The sequence below is a fragment of the Empidonax traillii genome, unplaced genomic scaffold (genome assembly GCF_003031625.1).
Source record: "Empidonax traillii isolate 1590-97213 ecotype Southwest subspecies unplaced genomic scaffold, ASM303162v1 scaffold352:size1026972, whole genome shotgun sequence".
Taxonomy (NCBI): Eukaryota; Metazoa; Chordata; class Aves; order Passeriformes; family Tyrannidae; genus Empidonax; species Empidonax traillii.
The window spans coordinates 518,017-542,430 of record NW_020955545.1 but is presented as its reverse complement, the minus strand read 5'-3'; the positions used below and the strand labels follow the sequence as shown (position 1 = coordinate 542,430).

General features: G+C 38.6%; 1 protein-coding gene and 1 long non-coding RNA gene across 11 annotated transcripts in view; one reads left to right on the top strand and one right to left on the bottom strand.

Moving 5' to 3' along the window:
* The window catches only part of DLGAP2 (DLG associated protein 2), a 457,096-nt gene that overhangs the window by 85,409 nt on the left and 347,273 nt on the right, over positions 1–24,414 (top strand). The window lies entirely within an intron of this gene.
* On the bottom strand, positions 1,435–6,571 carry LOC114061719. Of its 2 annotated transcripts, none has more exons than XR_003572191.1 (3): positions 6,424–6,571; positions 4,379–4,465; positions 1,435–1,590 (listed from the first exon to the last, which is right to left on the bottom strand). It is a non-coding gene; the product is annotated as an uncharacterized LOC114061719 (long non-coding RNA). The 2 variants fall into 2 exon arrangements; XR_003572192.1 differs by having other exon boundaries at positions 1,435–1,548.

The following is a 24,414-nucleotide window of genomic DNA, read 5'->3' as shown; positions in this document are numbered from 1 at the left end:
AGACACGTTTTTTCTGCACTTCCATCTTATATGCCATAATCATACGGTAAAAACTTTATTGATGTCCCCACTAAGTTTTTTTCCATCTCTTGGAATTTAACCAGCCAGCAACAACTGGGATGCATTAGCAGTTATAAAGTTAATTGGAAGAAAAGCAGTTACATGCTCTTACAGGCGTTAGTAACAAGATTGTAAGGGGAAACTGTGAATGACCTGGTGGGGAGCAGCTTGCTTATTTTCTTGAATTATAACCCTCTTTCTCTCCAGCTCCAGCTGGGAGAAATAACCCACCCCTTTTGGTGGACATCTACCACCCTCTGTATACGTATGCAGGTGGCTTGTATTCCCTTTATAAATATTTCCCAGCAACGATCCATCCCTTGTTAATGGGAAATCCTCAGCGAAATCAGAAGTTCCTCCCATTTCTGCATGGTCACTTCTGTAAACCTTAGGCAGATGCTGAGGCTGTCCTTCCCTGCTCCCTCCCCCCTCAGAGAGCTGTTCACGCAGTATGAGCACTACACTTGGTTTGTACCCTCAAAATGAAGATAGCCATTAAATGCAACATGTTTTGGCATCCCTAAACAAAAAATTGAGGAGTTGAAATGCAGATTTGAAACAGAGAAGTCAATGTACCCTGCTGTATTTATTTTTATTTAAATTTATGTATTTTTAAATTTATTTTTATTTCCAGTCTTGCTTGAAATAGAATTCTTCAGGCAGTACATGTGGGTTGTTAAGATGTAGAAAATTTCATGCAAATAAAGAGAGGAAATATATCTGAAAGCTTATGCTTTTGTGTATGCTGTGTTTAAGCAGTCTTAAAGCAGATAAGTGAATTATTTGGGGTTTGATTTTTATTTATCCCAGGGCTCCCTGTATCGTGATCTAGCACAATAAATGATCCTCAAGGTGAGCACAAATATACTTGGTGCAGTAAAATGTGAGTTATCAATGGGACTCATTAATAGAAGGCTCTTGGTGTGATTTTTACCACTGCTGCAGCTGTTAAATGGACACATTTGCACTGCTGAGATGCTGATATCTGTGGGCTTTGTCTGCCTCTAGTGTGCTCTTGATACACAGTTATTAGTTTCCTGTCATGCAAGGAAATTGCACGAAAAGCTTCTGTACTATTCTTTTCCACTATAGCTGTGGGTTTGATATGTTGTAGACTGCAAATTTGGGCTCATTTTTACCACTGAAGATCCCAAAGGAAGGAATGAATCAATAGTTGCTAGCAGCTTCTCAGTCTGATTCTTTCTTTGAAGTTTTAAGCATGAATTTCCCCTCTCATTGTGAAGGAGAACATAGGTACAATAAAGAGCACCTGCACTGATCATACTGACTTTATTCTGATAAATAGCTCTTTGAGCAACACTTTAAGCAACACTCTTCAAAAAATAAAAAAAAAGGAAAAGATATTTCTGCTGTTTCAAGTTTCTTCATCACCCATTTACCCATTTTCAGATCAGCTCTTGTGATATTGATCTTGCACAAGATGTTAAATCTTTCATTATAATCATCCTCTTTTGTCCACTGCATTGGCTAAAATTACACTGAAAAAACGTGTGACCAATGTTCTGCTTTCTGCAAAGAATGAATAATATCTGCTTGAGAGAGTGGTAATTGCTTTATATACAAAAGCTGGAGTTTAATAATAACCAATCTCTTCATTGGGTAAAGTACAGCCCAAGACAGAAATGTTTCATCCTTTGCTTGTTTGCTTTTCTTCCTGTTGCTTGAAGAACAAATATTGAACAGGAGAAAAATCTAAGATGGTATTAAATAGAATTCCTGCAATAAACTTTACTAAATTGGATAAAGAAGTCAACATTGCTTTTTTTTCTCTTTACTATATATACACAACAATATTGTCTTACTGGCTTTTAAAATAAAAGGTGAATTGGTGCTCAAAACCAAGTATTTTAGAGCTAGGAAATATGTTACTAGTGCTAGTTAGTTTTATGTATATATATATATATATATATATTTATTGAAATACAATGGATGTTTGTGAGAAAAGCCATCAAGTGGGCTGACAATGTGTCTGTATGAACTGTACAGCAGCCAGTTTGATTTCACAGAAGGAATTACAGGATAATGTTCAGAAGCCAAAGTACTGTTACAAAAATAACTTAGCATATTATCTTCCATCTGAATATTTTGAAGCGCTTAATTAATTGTGATGGATTTTTGTCTTGTGCCATTGTGATAAAGAAATTTATTCTTGTGTTCCAAAGAGGAAGTTAGATTATCAGCTGCTTCAATGTAAGAATATTCACTAGGGTTAGTGTCATCCTCTTTGGAGGTTCTTTGCTGAAACTGAGATTGTCCTTTTCCTTTCAAGATGTAGCTATAGATTTTTAGACGGTTCCTGCAGATTTCACCTGCTGTCTGCTTGCTGAGTTCAACATGAGCATTTTCATTCAGATGTTCAGCTGCAGGCTGCCTGCTGGTACTTTCCAGCCCAGTTTCCATGGAAATGGGAATTAGAGGGATGAAAATAAAGGAAGAATAAGTATTTTCTTAATTTTCTAGTTTATCTGGATGTTCTCATACCTTGGCATTAAGGTTGTTTTGCTTCAAGTTTGATAGGCATATGATACCAACTTCTGAAAATTCAAAAATAAATAAAACTTGTAATTGGAGCTGTTATAAACAATACCTGTAACCATGACTCTGTAGAGGTGTTGGGAATCACCAGTAAAGGATGAAGAAAGGAGAACTGAACTGAACTGAACTGTGCAAGGATAAACTGATGAAAGGGTGTGAGGCAATACCCTGTGGCCATTTTAGACTTCTTAGTACTGCTAGATCTGTCTAGAATAAGGAACTATATACTCGCAGTCTCAAACCAGCCAGAAGACTGTCTTGTCGTATTGGATCTGTATCTGCCTAGGATTGTCCATCTTGATTCACTAAAATCTGTCTCTATGTGTTCAAAAATATAGGCAGTTTGGGGTAGACTCGTACTTCAAAGGGGTCAGGTCTATGATCTCAAGATCAATAGGACCTCAGACTTCAGTATCAAGACTTCCAACTATAAAGCTAATCAACACATATTAGTCCACTTAAAATAATTGGACAGGCTAGAAGACTCTGGATATGTGTGAGCATAAAAATGTTTTAAGACTCCAGCTGGCGCAGATCTGTGTGCCATTCTGGTTATGGTGTAAAAAAGCATGATCACAGCACAACATTTAAGTGCTTCAGTCTTTGCATGGTGTCCTAGCTGGTTGCAAGCGTAGTGCAAAGTCCTTTTAAGAGTTCAAGGTCCTCTACTACAGCTAGTTCCTCCCAAGAGATGTTTTTACCCTCTTATTACTGTTATGAACAGTCACAGTTGTGCTTCACCCAAAACTGTGTAGTCTTAAAATCAAAAAAACTGAGCAAGAGACTTCACTGATGCTTAGATGTCACGTTAAATGTTCAAAGATCGATAAAACACGCTCCCCTGAAGGGCAAGTGCTGCCTAACACCTGTGCTCTTGGGACTGGATGTATTCTCTTAGCTGTAAAATAGCACTTTCACATCAGTGAAACACCCTCATATGTGTGAGGGGATCAGGGACTGAAGAAGGCTCTCCAACTTGGTGAAGCTTAATTCTAGAGGCACATGTGAGCATGTGTGTTTGCAGTCTCTTTGCCTGACATCATATGAGTCCTGGAAGCTGAAGGTATGTAGGAAGGAAATTCTGTCCAGAAAACAGCATCCCTTTCAAGAAAGCTTACTTGACCTTTATTTCTGAAATGTTTTATAGAGCTTTCCAATGCATATAGCTCAGCTGCTGAAGGAAGAGAGAACTGTGCATCATCACCAGCAGAAACAGCTCTGATTATTGGTCATATTAGTAATGAGACTAAGTCTTGCTAAATGAAAGTGTATGTAGAATGACTGCTTCCTATATGCCACAGTTTGGAATTTTTATTTTTTAGTGCTTTCATCTATTTGTGAAACAGATGGTTGCCCAGGCAGCATGTAAATCACATGGACTGAGGAGCTGTGTGTGTGTGTACTGCACACGGGCACTCTCTTGTGGAGGAACATAGTTTTGAAGTCCACTGCTAAAATATATGTCTTGGCCAACACAGTGCACTGTGTGGGTAGAGTTATAGAGTGTGGAATTGAGCAGAGAAATCAAAAGTTAGACATTTCTACTCATAAAGTGAGTAAGATAGAATGTTGGCACGTTTTTCTAGATCAAGTCTAAGTCAATGGTGAGGAGCACAGGGAATTCTTACAGATCTCAGAGGAATATAGCTATAATGCTGGAGGACTCCTGAATTAATTTTTTATGTGGGTTCAGTAGACCACACTGATATTTCATTACCACTAGAGGAATTTGACTGTGGGCCAAAAGAATCTATTCCCTTACCTTTAAAAGGTCTCAGAAGGGCCTACAGAAAAGTATTTGCATTCCTTGCTTCAGTACTGTCTTGCCTCTCCAGCTACTTTAAGGCACCTTGAAAGCAAGGACAGATCTCTTGGCTGGTATGCATTAATCATACATAAATCAGCTGTGTAAAGTATAGAAGCAAAAGATATGTTTCATTTGCTATAAAATTTTCACATGTGAATTATATTCCTTTCCCCCTTAAAATGCAATTCAACTATTTAAGTAGATTGTTATTCTAAAAAGAGGTCAGATTGTGTTTTGGGAAGACACCCAGTCCTGAGAGGAGGAAGCAATGGAACAGCATTGGAAGTGACCACCAATCCTTTATTCCAGATTCATGTCAGTTGTATCGCAATCCAGTTTTGGGGGGAGGTCTTAAAGGTTTTGAAGAGTTAAACATTGTTTTTGCAGGGTTTTGGGAATAATGGAACTTGTAATAAAATTTTTCTTGCAAAAAGAATGTAAGTTAGAAAAAATAAGGACTAGAATTCACATTGCTAAATTCTAAAACCAAATCTGTTTTAAGAAATTGTTGTTTGCTTTATTTTGTCCTTTTCCACACACCCCCACCCACTCCTCCACTGCCCCTTTTTACTAGAAGAGTGGGAGGGTATGGGGAATTGGGTTCTGTATCAAGATGTTCACAGTGTTAGATAACTTTTATTTTCATAAGATGCCTGAAGAGTGTTTGCCTGCTCTAAGGCATGCTCCTTAATTTGGAGTAGTCTGCCTCATCTTTTGGACTAGTATATAACTCCCTAGGGTAGAATAACAGATTAAAAAATATGTAGAATACAAGCATTTCTACGATTAAAACCATCAGAGCTCTCTTTCATTCTAGTTGTGCATTTTCCAGAAAAGGACATCCCACTTCCACTGATGTACTGGTGGAGACTTTTTCCAGATGTACCTTTTTTTCTTTCAAATGACTTTATTAATGTGCAATTTTTCCTGTCCTTCCTATTTCTTCTTGTATTAGCTGATGGGATGGGAGTACTAAAACATACATTTTGTTATTGAAACATCTGAGCTGTTCATGCTTTCCATTTAAAGATAAGCTACAGTGATATTCCCTGTGCTTAAAATGGTTTTACGTTGCTAGAATGATTTTATTTGTAGTAATGCTGTATGACGCAGTTCTCCTGCCTTTTGGGATACTATAACATAATGGGAGCTATAAATAACAGCTGCTAATGTCTACAGTCATGCACAACAGGCAGTAATTTAACCACTTGTTTCCTTTCTGTCGTGATGGGAAATATCAAACATTTCTGCACCAATACTGCATATGATCCCCAAAGCTGTTGGTGGTTCTTATTGTAGAAGTATGTTTCCAGAGGCAGTGCTGCACCCTCTGCACTTGAGATTAAATGGTAGCAAATGCTTCCATGCATGAGGTTTATTCATCTCAGTATGACTCTGCACTGGGTAAGACACACAATCTGTATCTCCAGAGAATCTCTCCTAGTCCGCCAGGCAAGAGGAGTGATGCTGTTGAGCAGGGAGAAGCAGAGGAAGAGCCTAGAAACAGCAAAAACTGTCCTATTAGCTTATTTTCTTGAGGCAAAGATCATTGGAGCAGGGAAGGAGCAGAGAAAATGAAGATGTTTCACCATAAGGGAGGCTAATATTTCGGTATACCTCTGTGAAAGTCATTGTACAAGATTAGATGCATATTGTCCCTTGTAGATTGCATTAATTTCATTAAAATCCGTTGATTTGTTAGACTTAGGTAATTAAATGCTTAAGTGAGGAAGTGTGAATTCACAGTTGAACAAAGCTGCTGTCCCAGAGTCCCTCAGGTCTTATCTGGACATAGCTTAAAATCAGGGAAGAAGTGAGGGGTAAGAGTATAGTACCAGAGAAACTACGAGAAGCATAACTCATAACTGTGCTCATCTGACAGCAAACCCTCAGGATGAATCATCTGCAGATTTTCAGTCGTTTATATAGGAAGCCTAAACTTACCGAAGAATAACTATGGGATGACAAAAAGCCAGGGGGGCATTTGCGGTTTTTCTTACCTTATGTAACAGCTTCTTGAATGTCCTTTATAAACTGAGGACTGATCCTCTGTACTGTGCTGTTAAAACTTGAGAGCCAGGAGCCTCCATACTGAACATGGGCAGAACAATGCTGGAGGCTTCAGCTGACAGAAGTTTAATTCATGAACCACCTTCACAAATATATTTGGAAATTGTGAGTCACAGAAATCAGCCCACAAGGCATAAGAAATTACATCATGGTTAAGCTGCAGGTGATTGCAAATGTAAGGGATAAGATACCACATAAGCTTCAGGGAAAGGGAAGTATATGGCAAAAATGCTTCACTGCTTTTTGCTCCCATTCTGATTTGGGGGGCAGTTGGAGGAAGCAATACAAAATTGAAAAGCCTGAAGAGGAAGGACCAGCATGGCATGAACTGTTAATACCATGTGTTAAAGGATGTGCCCTTTCTTTTTGTTGCCATAAATCATGTACAATCACGAGCACCTCTGCTTTAGGACTAGTGATCAATGATTCATATACCTGGGTATGAATCTTGATGATGTATTTGCACTAAATATATAGGTAATGATTCCTTACAAAAAGTCATTAGAATTTGTTGCCCAGTCCTAAAATTTTCTCTCTTTCTTGTTTCTATGGAAACTGTAATACTTATAAGACACAGTAAACAAATGCACTGTATTCTAAGCCGCCTCCTTAACAGGACATTAATTTTATTAATATCTGTCCAGATTACAGGTATTGTTCATTTAGCCATACAAACACTGAAGTATCTATTTTATTTTTACTGAAGATTTCCAGCTTTGAGGGCTTTTATTTGCTTTTAAATAATTTTCCTAACCCAGTGGTGAGTTGGTATTTGCCAGTGGTTACTGCTGGTAATATTTGCTTAGCACAGAGGAAAGTAGTAAGTGCTTTTATAATGTGCTTCAGAAACAGGAAAATCGTAGAGCATAGAAGTACACTTGTTGCCAGCTAATACAGCAAATAAAAGCTTCTTTTGCCTGTGATTCTTCTGAACACACTTATATGGCATGGTCTTCTGGGGCATAGCTGGAAAGGCACAGCCTGCTTTCTAAGAATGAGACTTAGCCTTTTGTGGAATGAATTATGCCTCACAAAGTGGAGTGTCATCTTCTGGAGCCGTGCACAATTCAAGTATTTTACTTAGCAACAAGTGCGCTGTATGTTCCAGACTGCCCAACCCAGAGACAGTGAGGAGGGTGACCTCCACCTCCCCTGCTCTGCCTGGAAGGACTGGCTTCAGGCAGACACAGCCAGTGCATCTCCTGCAGTGCTGAGGACCGTGTGCCAAACCGTGGAGCTTGAGTCCAGGTGGTAAACTTCAAACTCACTGATGGTGATACAATGACATTCCTGCATGATTGCTGATCTTCTCTTCTGTCCTAGAAATGAACCCTCCTTCTGTGAAACCAGTTTCACAGTGACTTATGCTGAGAAATATAGTAAGGTTTTCAAAACGTATTAAAACCGGATAAATTGTTCAAGTGACTCAATAAGTGCTTTGCCTATGCTGTACCTCTGGAGTGCTTTATGGGGAGTGAAAAAGTCAAAGCTAAAATACTCAAAGTTAGGAATGGAGAAGCCTGGTTGGTTTTCATGTACGGAAGAGACTGCTGGCACTCAGGTTACTGGGAATTTACTCTGAACCCTTCCCCTGGGCTGCAGGGTGGCAATGAGGCAGTCACCTTTACTTCAGTTTGTAACATTAAATACACTTCAGAAAATTATAGAGAACTGCCATAGCAAAATACTTTTTCTTTGCTATGAAAAATTTATGATGCTTATTTAATTGAAGTTCTGTGGTGTTAAGTATTTAAGAAAATCAGTTGATAACTTTATTTAATGGTAGTCACTTTTAAAAATGCTTTAGAGAAACTGAGGGGAATGGGGCTGCTAATTAAGGAAAGCTGTTGATCTAAAGAAACACAAATCATCGCTCAAACCTTGATGTACTGATGGTGGTGGTAGACAGTAGGTTTTTCTTTTCAGATTCTTTAGCAGCATTTTGAATATCATTGTTGCTACAGTGACTGAGATAACCTATCTGATAAGGAAACATTTTGGATTTTGGATACAATGGTGACAAATGGTGCTTCTTGAAGGCACAGGATACTTTGATGTCCAATAAGAGTACGATGGTGCTTAAGTTAATTACTTCTTTGTGTGCAAACACAAGTGTCTTGGTATCATCCAAAAGAGACAGCTTCTTTAGGCAGGACATCACATTTGACAGGAACCCTTCAGATACTTTCTACCACTTCAGAGAGACTGGCTCTGTGAGGGATCCTCTCGTGCTCCTTCATAACTATGAACTCAAGGTACATCAGCCTGCACAGGCAGAGAAGATGTTTATAAACAGGACTTATAAAAAAGACAGAGAAACACTTTTTACCAGGGCCTGTAGTGACAGAACAAGGGGCATTGGTTTTAAACTGAAAGAGAGTAGGTTTGGATTGGACATAAGGTAGAATTTGTTTACAATGAGAACAGTGAGGCACTGAAGAAGGTAAGTGGCGAATGGCCCATCACTGGAAATGTCCAAAATTAGATTGGATAGGGCTTTGAACAACCTGATCTAGTGAAAGATGTTCCTGCCCGTAGCAGGGGGGTTTGGACTAGATAATCTTTGAAGAATCCTTCAAACCTAAACCATTTTATGAATATGATTTTTTAGTTTTGGTTGTACTTCCTGTTATTTGAATTAAAATTCAAGAAAGGGTAAACTGAGATAGATTTGATTGCTTGTCCTTTTAATTGTCGTGAGATTCACCTTCATATTGGAAGGCAGATTTTGGCCTTTAGGTGGACAACTTCAAAGTATCAACCTTGTAGCCATGAAGATACTACTCCATTGGAAAAAATTGCAAGTAATAGTTGTTGGGTTGCATTCATTGTTTTCTGCTAGAGCTCGTCTCTGACTTATTTAGTCAACTAATTTATGTGTGGGGAAGCTGTGGTTATCTTTCTTCTTTTGAAACTCTATCGTTTAAGTCCTTGTGGAAGACATCCTATGCCATTTAATCATTTTTATTTTGTTGAGTTGTAATTCAAGAACATCACAGATCATCAGATACATTCACTAATGTTTTCTGTTTTCCTTTTCCTTAGGATCTTTCATTACTCAGTATAGTAAATAACTCAAATCTTCTCCATTGTTGGTAGTTATTTTCATCCTTTTTATTTTAAATTTGGCAGCTTTATCACTAAATTAGATATTTTTATGATTTTCATGCCTAATGTTTTGCAGCTCCCTGTAGGTTTTTTTTTTTATTATTGTCTCTCTATTTTTGCTGCCTTTTTTTTTTGATATTTTAATTTTGTTCTTTATAACTTATCTGAATTTTTATTTCTGTCTTCTTTTTTAATCATGTAAGAAACGCTTCCTAGGTTGTTATTCACTCTACTTACACTTGATTAATGTAGTGTTTTTGGCTAGTAGATTCTTAGCTATTTGACGTTCTCTAATGCTTGGCTGATTCCTCTGCAAAAATCTTTTAGCATAGTGTCATGCAAGTTATTGACAAATTACTCTCAACAGTAAAATGCAGAGCATCCTTAACTGTGACTGACATCTTTGCTTGGCGTTATAGGAGACATATGGCTTCCTACAAAACTGTGTTGTTATTTAACTTAAATTTTGTTGCCTTCCTGTTGGAGCTTTTGAACTAAGGTATAAATACTGTACCATAAATATTTCTTCTGCTCCTCAAGGAATCTGATGTTAGCTTAACACTGAGCATTCCAGGAGAACCTGGGAGGTTTAGCTTGCAGTAAAAATATTTTGGTGTTTCATTCCTGTCTGCTTCCTCCTGGCATTTGAGTGTGTGCACAGCACATTCAGTCTCGAATTTTGTCTCAGGCCATGTGAATAGAATGGCATAGGAGTGCCAAGAGTAAGCTAATTCTGCAGCAGAAATGAAGGTATGGGTTCTTTGTTGTTGCTGTGTTGTTGGCAGGGGGGTTAAACTAGATGATCTTTAAGGCTCCTTCCAAACTAAACCATTCTCTGATTCCATGAAAACTCTATCAGTGCACCAGTATTGTGTCAGTATTCAAAGTAACAATCAATAATTACTCCAGTAACAAATTAGTTTCATTTGATATAAAAACTGAATTCTGTCTCCTCTTTTTTTTGTTAGTAAGGAGTTACAAGTTTAGACTCTGTAATGGGTTTTCACATGTTTTTATGACAGTAGGTTTTGTCATAGAATCACAGAATGGTTTGGGTTGGAAGGCACTGTAAAGGTTCTCTAGCTCCAACCCTGGCATGGGCAGGAACACCTTCCAGTAGACCAGGTTGCTCAGAGCTCCATCCAGCCTGGCCTTGAGCACTTTCAGGGATACAGAAGTTTTCTTCAGGGTTTCAGTGAATTTCAGCCAAATGTGTATAGAGTGCTGCAAGCTGTCTGACTTGATGCAGATGTTTTTAAAACCATCACTCCATTTTAACAGAATTTATTGCTTACACACTGGTTGAGAGACAGATCTCAAACAGTTATTGTGATGGCACTGAAATAGGGCTGCTTTTAGAAAGGCCGTGCAACAAGTGGAACCAGGTTCAGCCCTATTTAGCTCTAAAAGGGAAGTAAATATGAAAAAAATCTTCTAAAACTTGTATGTGAAACAAACAATTGGAATACCATGAATAAAGTGTACAGTTGTCTAAATTATTCTCATTTGTGTCCACAAAGCTTGACAACTTCCATCGAAGTTGTTTTAATTTAGGGAAAAATTAAATGGGCAATTAGGACCAAGAAAAGAAGGTCGCGAAACTAGAATAGCAAAGAATATCTTCTTGGAAATTTTAACACTCTCTATTCTATGGGGCTGGACATGGGATGTTTCAGGGTCATGCTGGGAGTTGAAGGGCTCACTTCACTAGAGGACTAGTGAATAGGAAGAGGGTTTCCACCATTACAAACGGTGTTCTTTATATTAGAACATGACAGTTTTCTTGCTTCTCTTTTTTAAGTGACCTTGGAAAAACACATAGGCATGCAAAAAGAGGGGGGAAAAACCCCGTAAGATCTGGGTAAAATGCTTTGCAGTAAGACTCAGTTTCAACTTTGGCTTTTCAGAAACAGGGATGTATTTTAGCTGAACCAGATAAGCATCACTCCATCATCAAATACAAGGTTCTTCAATTTCTCTAAGAAAAGCAGAACAAGACAACTGCAGATAAAGGATTTTTTTTTTGCTATGGTGAAAATGGCGATGGAAATGGCTGGATGAAAATGGAACACCCGTTTCCTGCGGCAGATTCTTCATCTCTGAACAGCTCCCACTCAGATCTGTTTTGTTTCATATCTGCCATACCTGAGGAGTTTTGGGTTGATCCTTTCAGCTCAAGAGGCCAGGCCTGTTGAGTCAGAGGTGTATTTCTAGAATATTTGTGAGACATGCACTAAAACACGAATCAAATGGTAACCCCTTTGAACATCAGGCTTCTTAGACTTTCTGACTTTGGTTTATGGGAATTTTCAAGATAGTTATTCAAATATTTGATAATGCATTTCAGACAGATGTAAAGATCTTTACCTGGGCCACTTTTCTTATTTTCTTTCATAGCTGGGTGCATGCTCTGATTACCTTTAAGACTAATTGCTGTTTGACAATTTTCCTAAATATAAAACTAGATATTAGCTATAGCACTACATTTTAAAAATTCTGAATTCCCTTTTTCCTCTCTGTATTTCATCTACAGAAAAGTTTTTTCATTCTTACTGTGTAAAAGTTTTTCAGGTCATTTGCATTCTAGTGGCCATGATACAGATGCTGCTGCCAACATGACCACCACATACATGTGGATTTGTTCCTCTTTAAAGGTCATGATTTAGACAACCAAGTTGACTGGCGTTTTGTGTAAGATGTAGATGTCTGTGGGGAAATGGTGATTAACTAGATGATTTAATGATCCTTTCCTGCTCTTTGGGAAACAGTGAACTGCATGGGAGTTGCTTTTCTGGTAATTAAGAGCTTCAGGGCAGGGTGAAATGATTTCTTCATCACGCTGTATTACCTGCACAAAGTAGCCCTCATATTCTCCTGAAAATTACTCTTAAATTATTATCTTTTTCCCAGCTGTCTGTAACGTCAAAGCTTTTAACTTTTATCTTGATGTTATCATGGATGGATCTTTCTATCTCTGAAGTGATCAGAGATCACTTGTTATGCAGATGAACAAGCTAAAGAGCAATTTCATTGCAGCAAGTCTGAGTGAATCAGAAGTGCTGTGAGGATTAACGGGATGTCAAGCTGTGCCTTGATGAGAAGTACACCCATCCACTAGAGCCATCTTTCCCCACTTCCAGTGATCCTGTATCACAAAATACTCAAAAAATTTTCTAATGTAGTTCTGCACAAGAGTAAATGCATGTACTCTGTCCTAACTGCTGAATCCAAAGTTTGCAAATATTACATGCTCATGATGTGTATGATGAATGGGATTTGCATGGGATTAAGTTCTGGGACACATTTCTCAAAACTTTGAGAAGTGTTTCCTTAGCAGAGTAGTGCAATATTTTTCCCACTGCAGAATAAAATTACGTCATTGTTGCAGGGGGTCTTGTGCACATCTTTAAATAATGTTTGTAGATAAGGGCTCAGGTTGTTACCAAGTTGTTGATTAATTCAGGTCCAAAATTGTTTTAAAAAGAGAACCTCTCATTTGTTAAAAGTATTACAATATCACTGCATTTAGTTCTATTTCTAGGAAAACTTCAGTTCTGGTAAATCAGAAACATGTAAATTAATGTGGTGTGATAAAAATATCTCTGTTAACTAAATATCTGCATCATTAAAATTCAAATCAACACTTTTGCAAATATTTCACATGGACAAGTCATGCAACCAAGTAATGGTTGCATTACTGATTCCTCAGAGGTTACAGGATTCCTGTGCAGGAAAACATTTCAGGATTGATTTTCAGAACTTATTAATTTTGTTGGATGTGTGTGATTGATTGGTGGATAGACACTTAATCTCACATTTGAGAGAAATAATTGGGAAATGAGGAGAATGTCTTATTTTCTGTCAGAGGTGAGTTATTTTATTACACTTCATTGATGTGAGTATGTGTAAGCTTAATGGTCATTCAGTCATAAAAGTTCAGAGTCTTGTCGAAAAATTGTCATTTTACCAGTCACACCCAGAGTGGAAAACCAGTAACTCCCATAGTGGGATGAACTGGAGAATAACTTTGAATTGTTCCTATGCATTAAGGATTTTGTAAAATATTTCTCTTCCACACAAATATGAAAAGCAGTTTTCCTATAAGTTCTTATATTCTGATGAACCTGTTGTTGTGAATCTACCTTTGTAGGCTGGAGGCATTGGCAAGGCAGGGTCCATGGCAAAAAGATCAACTGAAGACTAGTGCAAACCAAGACTGCTGACAACCTTTTAACTGAATTTTATAATGGGAATGATAATGTGTGCTTCAGAGTGTGCAAATTTTAAACATTATTAAAAACTAAAAGCAATTACAATGACTCAGAAAAAAATTAAATACAATAATTGAAACTAGAAAACGCTATAATGAGATTATAATGGTACAATAATAATAAAAACAAATAATAAGCAAAGGAAGATTACACTCTCAAATATGTAAAGCTCCTGATGATAGCTGGTGAAAAGAATGAGTAAGATGGATAGGGAACATTTTGGAAACCTGATGAAGCAGTAATTAGCTATGAGCTGTGCTGCAGAGGCACTACAAGTAGTAAGAAACTGCCCTCTTGGAGAATAGGGCCAAAACTTACCAAACCTAAGCTGTCTTTGTATGTTTGCTGTGAGTGTGGCAAGAAGGCAGCTTGGGGCTGCAGTCCACTTTTGGAGGGGGCAATCTAAAAGCAGGACATGCCTTGAATTACTCATGTTCAGGTATAAACTAATTTCCCATAGTACCAATTCTGGCCTGTCATAATATCCTATTTCAGCACTGATATTAGAATCCAGAAGGGGGAAATTAGGAAAGAGAGAGATCAAAATGTTGTTTTTCTTTGTACTGTGGTACCTCCCAAAGGTCTTCTGGAACTTCTGGTTACTCTTACTAATGTTTCTACAGATGTACCAGTGACAGCACCACAATCATGGGCTAACATTGCCAGGGCTGTATGTGCAGCTGCCTCCACTCGGGCACTGTTGAGAGGGGCGTGGCTGCCTGTACTCACCAAGAGTGATTTACATCCGTGCTGACATGGGAGAAAACACTCCCAAGGTGGTCTGATGATCCTGTATTTCCCCACCGCTACGCTCATGGAAACATCTGTGTGAGCACGTAGTGAAGGGGGGCAAAGAACCAATCCCAGACTAAAACTTACTCTTGTAATGTGTAATAATTCCTAGTTGTGCAGCTGCAACTGCCATTGTACAGCCACAGGAACCAAGTGGGCAAATGTTGGGGTGGCAGAGCTGCCTCTCAGAGTACTGCATGAGGTTCCAGCTGCAAGCACTCAGAGATTTGCAGTGTTAGGTATTGATAGAGATCTTTTGCAAAGTAAAGAGTTAACTTTTTTTTTTCACTAGATCCAAAGCTGTTTTTTCTCCTCATGTCATGTCTCCCAGATTTGAATCCAAATAACAATGTTGTTTTCACTGGAAGGAGAGGTATTTTGTTTTACCCAGAATTACAAAACTTCAGGATTTTTGTTTCTACAGGGTCTGTAGCTAGATATTTGTGTCCCTCACAGTAGTTTGAGATGAGCTCTTTTTCATCTGAGGATACACACACACTCCACTGCCTGAGTGTATTTTTTACACAGATTTTGTGTTGATTTTTTTTCAGATGGCTTCTCTGAGCTCTTCTTTTCTCCTTCATTTTTCTTCCTTTCGTTTTTTCTTTCCCATTCTCCTTTCCTTTTTTTTTCTTTTTAAGCTAGAAATGACAGGTATGTTTTCAAGCAGGCTGTAAATAAGGACTTAGGCTACATCTGTACTACCAAGAAAAAATTTTGTGCACAGATATAGAGATATTGTTATTTTACAATCCACAGATTTTAATTTTTCCATATTGTTAAATTGTTAACATAGAGGGGTTTTCCACTTAATTTTTTGCTTGGGGCCAAAACTATATGTGTCTCAGGAAACTGTGAGATGTGGTCAAGTGGTAGCTGAGGCTAAGGACAGGACACATCAGCAGCTTCTTGGATGCAGCCACTCTATTTTGAAGGAAAGACAGTTGTCCTGTGTGAACAGGCTGTGCCTGTTGCCCTCATAGTAAGTGAATGTTCCTTGGTGAATTTTATTTACTGGTGTTGATGTGGCATAGAACTTTGTGCACAGAACAAGGATATTGGGTTGTGGGTTGTGTATGGCCTGTGGCCCAGGTCTGTCTGTGAGCTGGATTCAGAGGTTCTTGCTGTCATAGTAGAAGAACAATGCCTAGTATCCTAAATTCCAGATGATGATCAAGTTTATCCCTTCTGTCTCATTTCCAACCTGTTCTAGGTCTGGTTCTCCATTTCAGTTCTATTTACTTCGTCCTCTGTCTCTCCTCCTTAGTCTCCCTATTCCCGGTTCACTCCATGCTGAGGAATTTTGAGTCTCCACCTCTGAACTTCCAGTTGCAATCAAAACTGGTGTTCCTTGGAAATGAGACATACTTTTACGCCAGTTTCTTAGTTTAACTATTCTTAGTAAGAGGACACTTTTTTTTTTTTTGGAGAAACATTTCTAAGTAGTGCTCTGAGCCAAACAAAGCAAAGTAAGGCTTCAAAGGGTTGGGTCAAGGCAGTAAGTGATGTATATTCTTGCCTTCATGCTCACATTGCACTAGCAAGGCTGTTTGTCAAGGTGTATGTCTGTGTGGAAAACTTAGTGCCTGGAAGAAAAGTTCACAACCTCTCGGTAATGATATACACACAACACAATAATAATAATAATATTAGTAATGGTCATTGCTCATACCTGGTCATTCAAGTCTCTCAAGAAAACTTAATATATGAACGAGAAACTCACATGCCCTGAATTCTTTTTTTTTTACAGTGGTCACACACACATCTGAGGCCTTCATGTTTACAAAGCAGTGTTTGTACTTGATGTTTAAAAAGGCAAACAAAGCTGACAGTGACTTACTCTGTTGTAAAGAAGAGACTATAAAGGTCTTTTTCAGTTGGTAACTGTTAAAACTATATTTTCTATACTGATTTTTGGCCATTTTCTTCAGTCAAACACTTTTTGTGTGTTCTTAGCATCATCTTGGCACAGTGATAGTGCCTCTGCTGGGACTGGTGGGAACTTAGGATTTGAAAAGGGCATGGGTACTGAATCATGCACATCTTGTATTCTGATGAAAAATACGTGCACTGTCTTACAAGTTGCTCTCAGAAGAATTTTACTTTAATGTTAGAAAGACACACTATTAATGCACTGGCAGCATCCATAAGAATAGCCAAGGATGGACTAGCAGTACTGGGAAAGGGCAGGGTTAGATCCTGCTGCTGTCCTGCCAAGGCAAGGGTGTCCCAAGCCTCAGTGGCTGCTCTTGTGTGTTCTCCAGAGATGCCAAATTCTGCTAGCTTGTTCTCAACTTCTATGAAATGAACCTAATTAAAACAGGAGTACATATTTTATCTTGGGGCTATATGTAACTGCCTCTGTATCTTAAGGAAAGTGGAAAATTTGCCAAAATGAAACCAGAAAATTTGCAGAAAGGCAGTAATTTTTCCTCTAACAGATTTGTTGCTGCAGGGGCAAAAATTATAACAATGTCACCTAAGCCAGTGACATCTAGGTTAGTTGAACTGTTTTTGTGTGCTCATTGAGCAGCTCAGTGCTGAACTTTTTGACACAGAGGACACTGTAGAAAACTCCAAGACCACCTATGACCAATATTTTTTACCTGTAATGCAAAACTATAGAGTTAAAGTAAGAGACTTTTGTGTGCAGCCTACAGCATTTTAGCTTTTTAGTGTATGAACTCTTTCTCGTGATTTCAATTTACATAAATGAAGATTACCATTCACATATATTAAATTAGGTAAATTTGAGTTAAGATACAAACAGAAAATAAGTTTGTCAAATTTCTGTCAAATGTACAAAATCTTCCAATTAAATGTTAATGAGAATATTTTTCTTGTTGTCTGTAGTATTATTTTTTCTGATACCTGAGAATAGAAGAAAAAAGGACATATTATTGTTATTTCTGTTAAGGTCCCATAGACATTCTTCATGACAGACCTTTATTTTGAGTATCACAAGGTGATAATTAACTTTTAATCTGTCCTGTTAGATTTAGGACCAAAAGCCCAATCCAAGTAAGGAAAATACCAAATGCAAATTTCTTTCAGTGAAAACTTGAGGAGTAAGGAAAAAGACATTTTCATATTCTTACTTTAGTTTTGTTAATTAGTGCAAGTATCTCTCATCTTTTGATTTTTATGGAGACATCTAGAGAAGTCTCAGTTTTACTACAGCATGATTTTAGAAAAAAGGAAAAAAGCAGAGGCAACAAAATATTACTAATCCCAGTGTTCACAATGCTCTGAAAGCTGAAGTAAAAAAAGAGGGCAACTTGTGAGCAAGAGAGGACGAAGTTTTACTTTCAGTCATATTAGAGCTACTTTACCCCTTTGCACCCATTTGCTATATATATACACAGCTGGACTGGAGGAAACCTTTGCAAGGAGGTCTGGATGCGTATCAGTGGTGCAGAAGAAAACATTCTCTTTAATTAAAATGTGGCCCATTGCAAAGTAGGAGTCCTATGGAGAGCAAAAGTACAGTGAGGTTATAATTAGCATAGCTATACTCAGTTAAAAGTGAACATCCAGCATCAGAAAATTATATACAAGTGACTGAACTCAGTATCTTGAAAATCAGGTTGTTAAGACAACTTCAGTGACAGGGAATTTGATGTTTAGCTGTAGCTCAGTTTCTCCCACCACTCTCACCAGAGGCCAGTAATCTATATATTTTACCTAAATCATCTATTCTAGTTCTTGTTCCTGAACGCAAAAAGTGCCCTTTAATGATATTTAATGAGCATGCTTTGAAACCTTAGTCCTAAAATAAGGAGAAACCTTTTTCTGTGCCTACTAGTTCAAGCATCCTATAAAATAGAACCACAGAATCATTTAGGTTGGAAAAGACCTCTAAGATCATCAAGACAAGCTGTTAACCCAGAATTGCCAAGCCCACCACTGTACCATGACCCTGTGTACCACAGCTACACATCTGGAGGTTTAAATACCTCCAGGGATGGTGACTCCACTGCTTCCCTGAGCAGTATGTTCCAATGTTTGACAACAAGAAAGAAATTTTCCTAATATCCAATATAAACCTTCCCTGGTGCAACTTGAGGCCATTTCCTCTCATCCTATTGCTTGTTGCTTGGGAGAAGAGGCTGACCCCCACCTCACTACACCTTCCTTTCAGGCAGTTGTAGAGTGTGATATGGTCTCCTTTGAACCTCCTTTTCTCCTGAATAAACAACCCCAGCTCCCTCAGCCTCTCCCCATAAGACTTGTGCTCCAGATCCTTCACTAGCTCCATTGTCCTTCTCTAGACACACTCCAAGCACCTCACTGTCTTTCTTTTAATGAGGGGCCCTGAACTGGACTTAGGATTCCAGGTGCGGCTCCACCAGTTCCACGTTCAGGGGGATGATCACCTCCCTATTCCTGTTGGCCAGACTATTTCTGACACAGGCCAGGATACCACTGGCCTTCTTGGCCACCTGGGCACACTGCTGGTTCATGTTCAACCAGCATCCTCAGGTCCTTTTCTGCCAGGCAGCTTTCCAGTCACTCTTCCCCCAGCCTGTAGTGCTGGACGAGGTTGTTGTGACCAAAGAGCAAGACCTGAAACTTCTCACTGAACCTCATAAAATTGGCCTTGGCCCATCGATCCAACCTGTCCAGAACCCTTTGCAGAGCCTTCCTACCCTCCAGCAGATCAATACTTCCACCCAATTGGTGTGATCTGTAAACTGAGGATGCACTCAGTCCCCTCATCGAGTTCATTGATAAAGATAGTAAACAGGGTTGGCCACAACACTGAGCCCTGGGGAACACCGGTATGTGGCAAGTCTGTGTAGAGAAACCCACAGCTTCATTTTAGGAGTAATTCTTGTCTCAAGTTTTCCCCTTGCCTGTGCAATTGTCAGATGAACAAGTATCTCCAACAGGCTCTTTTTTCTTGCAACTTTTATCTGTTTTCTGGCTAACAACAGAGCACACTGTCCCATTTGTGTTCAGTCTATGTGGAACATGTTTCTTTTCTTTACAAATAGATGACAGATTCCATCTACTCTATCCTTTTCTCATCTCTGCCCCTTCCTTCTGCTGTATGTTAGTGTCAGGTGCAAGCTCTGACTTGACCTAACTTCTATGTCATTTTGGGCAGTGCTTGCTAGGAGATCCCGACAGCTGGCTGCATTGAATGGAGATGTTTGCATCATTATGAATCCCCTTGCTGCAGTATGATGAGTTCATTGTGGTGGTCCAAGGATTCTGTCACTGCTCAGTGATGCAAGAGCTTTAGCAACCAGTGCACTGCTTTCATCTACCTTTTCCTTGAAGTAAAGCCTTAGGAACAAAATTCCTTCTCTAATCAGTAATTGAAAAAATCCTATTTGTTTTCTTTAGTTCTGTACAGACAAATGATGATTGCCTTTATCTAAAGCTCCAGTGCAATGCCATTTCATTCAGCTGTTAACCAGAGCTCCGCTGTCCTTCAGTAAGGAAATGGCTTCTTCAGCTTCCTACTGGAAACCTAAGTGCGTGCTAGATGGGTAAGCAGTATGTGTACACTCAGGTCAGTGCTTAACAAACAGGCAGATTATCCAAGACAAGGCCCAGTGCCCAATATAAAGGAAGATGTTGATAACCAACAATGCTTTATTAGTAAAAATTGATCAAACTTGTGAGAATACCACATCATGCATTAACTTCCTACAGTATGAAAGAAAACTGGTGCTGGTTCTGCATGCCTGTTCATTGCATGTACTTCCAGCCTGAGGCTCTTCAGTACATCACTAAACAGTTGCGATTTGCACTCGATGAAAACCTATCCTGAAGTAAATCATCCCGAAACCATCTATTCTAGCACTCAAACTACCCTGAACTGGTTAATGCCATTTTCTACAAACTCTCAATAGGCTGAAATGAATCAAGACATTAGCATGAGCTTGTGGGCTTTAACTTATTACATTCAGACAAGAGATATCCCCATCATATAAGTTTTCTCAATAACAGAACTATCAAAAGCCTTGCATTTCAGACCAGTCCTTGCACATATCAAGGTACCATGTACTTTATTCAGTGCACCAACTAGCCATAAGACAGATACTGTAAGCTGTTGTTCTTAGCTTAGATATCTATTTGGAGATCTGCTATTTCTATTTTGGACTCAAAGTGCACTTCTCAATATGTGTCTGCTCCAGCTGCTCATGCAAATAGGTGATTATAACAGGTTTTCACATCTATCCATAATTCATATTTTCCTAGCAGACCTCTTCCCTCTATATATTTCACCAATAGGTGGTGTGGAAAGTGCTAATAATTCTTTAAAGATTCATTCAGATCATAGCTTTGTTGTAAAGTAATTCTGGCCTGGAAGAAGTTACATAATATGATACCAGCTTTTAAATTTGTAAACAAAATAAAAATACATTCAAGTGTCTTCACCAAACAGGGCATTTGACAAAAAGACTTCCTTTTACCTCAGCCATTCTTTGGTGCTCTAGCATTAAAGAAAATTTTTGGAATACACTATTGTACACAGCTGTTTGGTAGGAGGAAGTGGGGGTGTCTTCAGTGAAACACATAAGTTTTGCATGCAAAGACTACTATTTTTATTGTGCATTAATATTCAGTTTTGTTAAAGTGAACCAAGAAGAAAGAAGTGCTGTGATGAGCATATTCGTGACAGTTATAAGTTAACTGACAGTGTTTTCCATGACTAAATGTTCATGTTTAGTATATAGCCTGCACAAGTAATGGCAATATATACCTCTTCGAGATTAAAATGAAACCCAACATGATGCAGGGATTTCTTTTTTTTTTTTTTTTTTTTTTCATTTCTACTATTATATTGTCATGCTTTATTATTCCTGAGTCTCTCTATCAAGAAATGTGAAATTAGATTTGTTTGGATTTATCTAGTTGGCATTCTTAAGCTTTGTGACATAAGAACTATGAGTTGAATGTAAATGTTATTTATATTCATTTAGTACTTCAGTAATGCAGTCTTCAGTGCATAAAATAAGCAGGCTTAAAGAACAGAGTTTAGACAGAGTGAATAATAAAATATGCTTTCTCCTTAGAGGTGAAATGAATAACCACTGTCTAGTCTAGTAATTGTAACTGTCTTGCTCTTACTTGCTTCTCTCCTCTCTGTATTATGTCCAGGGCTGTCTTCCTCCAAAGCAGCATCTGCAGACTTGAGCATTAAAAGGCGGTCTTATAATGCCCCTGGAGTCTGGGCAATGCAAACAGTCCTAAAAATATTATGGGTCAAGCATTTAAGATAGCTTTTACAATCTCTCTTCTTTCTCTCTTTTTTCTTTTTCTTATTTTTCCTTCCCTTCTCCTGCCATAATTACAAACCATTCGGTAAACATAGGCTTGAAAATTAAGTTAGAGCAGAAACATTGGTAGGTTCTTTTTTTTCCTTGAAGACCGAAAAGTGAGGAAACTCAAAGAGAGAAAGCAGGCTCTGCCGTGAGTGCTCCTCAGTGTCCCATGCTTGGCAGGGGAGGGAGCACCTCTACAAACTTTTGACACAAATTCGTGAAGCGTTCCATATTTTTATTGGCTACTCAGGGAGAGTTTAGGAATGTAATTAGGCCATGTAGAAAGAAAATTAGAGAGACAAAGGCACAATTTGAACTCAATCTAGTCACTTCTGTTAGGGATAACAAGAAGCGATTCCAGTGGGATGAAGTTCAACAAGGCCAAGTGCCAGGTCCTGCACTTTGGCCACAACAACCCCCTGCAGTGCTACAGGCTGGGCACAGAGTGGCTGGAGAGCAGCCAGGCAGAAAGGGACCTGGGGGTGCTGATCAACAGGAGGCTGAACATGAGCCAGCAGTGTGCCCAGGTGGCCAAGAAGGCCAATGGCATCCTGGCCTGCATCAAGAACAGTGTGGCCAGCAGGAGCAGGGAAATGATCCTTCCCCTGTACTCTGCGTTGGTGAGGCCACACCTTGAGTATTGTGTTCAGCTCTGGGCCCCTCAGTTCAGGAAGGATATTGAGGTGCTGGAGCAGGTCCACAGAAGAGCAACGAGGCTGGTGAAGGGACCTGAGCACAAGTCCTGTGAGGAGAGGCTGAGGGAGCTGGGGTTGTTGAGTCTGTAGAAGAGGAGGCTCAGGGGTGACCTCACCACTCTCCACAAGTACCTGAAAGGAGGTTGAAGCCAGGTGGGGGTTGGTCTCTTCTCCCAGGAAACCAGCAGTAAGACAAGAGGGCTCAGGGAGGTTTAGGTTGAATATTAGGAAGAAATTTTTAACAGAGAGAGTAATCAGACATTGGAATTGGCTGCCCAGGGAGGTGGCAAAAGGACTTCAGTCTCTTCAGGGAAAGGTAAGTCAAAAGATTTTCAAAACAAGAATATGCTTTCTAACCTGAACCTCTTCTGTGATAACTTATAATGCAATTTCACTAATAAGCCATAATTAGCAATGAAGTCCCTTCTCATTGCACCCAAGAATGTGCTGTGAAGTTACGCCTCTTCTCTTTGGAAAGTTGTTGGAGCTCTCCCCCTATCCCTCTTCTCCTTGAGCAAGAGCCAAGAGTGATGTCTGTAAATAATAATAGACCTGGTGGGAATTGCCTGAACCAGCATTTGCTTTCTCTTAAAAAAGGAAGGAATGTTTTACTGAAGTCCATTGCTTCTTGGAAGAATGGCCAGATTGCTCATGGTGCTGATTATAGCTTGAGTTTGCAGTTTGTTTTGCACAATTTGATACTCTCCCAGCACCTTGTTAGACATTTTGTACCAGTCTGAAGAATAAGCAGTTGATATCTGTCCTTTTCACCTAGCCAGATATGACTAAAAAAAAATACCTGCTCTGAAAGAAAAGAAAATTAGGAACTAGAAAACAAGTGAGCCTTTCAACTGAACAACTGAACTTCACTTATATGCTTGAGGACAGATTTTAACCCCAGTCTTTAACCACATTTCATCTGTATTTTGACATGCTCCTGGCTCAGAATGGACAAAAAACAACAAATACAGCTTCTGAAAGAGAGCTTTTCTGCTGGGGGGTATTTGTACAGTCCTCCTGTCTGTGACCTGAGAATCCCAGACTTGTCAGAGCCTCTGATAGCGGGACTAGGCCTTAAGTGCTTCCTTTTCTTTTATTTTTTTTCTTTGATAATCTAAAATGTTGCTTTCATGGCACATTTTAACTTGAAAAAAAGTCTGACTGGAATTTTGATATACATTTTGCAGTCAGAGTAAAATATGAATATCAAGATGGAATTGCAGGCTTAAAGACATAAAAATACAAGTAATTCTGTTGATTATGAATCCAGAATGTCTATTGCAATTACCTTGCTTGATCTTTTATATAATGCAGTACATGTGATTTCCTTTAAATAATATTTATTTGAAATGGACTCTATCTTTTAGGCAGAAAATGATCTGATTATGATTTTTAAAACAGAGTCCTTTTTATGAGAACTGTCCCTTTATCATTGTGTTCCTAATGAACATCTGAACCACATATTTACCAGCAGTTTATTTTAGTGCCATTTCAAATCCCCAGTAAAACATTTTGATAATCTTATTGGAAGAGCATAAAAAATACTCAATATCTTTAAGGGACTTTATATTAATTAAGATGAAATTATTTCTTATTCCCTAATGTGATGGTTCTGTAATTTTCAATCAGATGGTTGTAACTGTCTTTATATTTTTCTATGCACTTGGATTTCCTGACAATGGCTTTGTTTATAGTTAAAAAACTTTTAAGGAAAACACGGCAAGACACAAATCACTTAGAGAGTTCCTGAAAATAATGACAATTTTTATACTGAA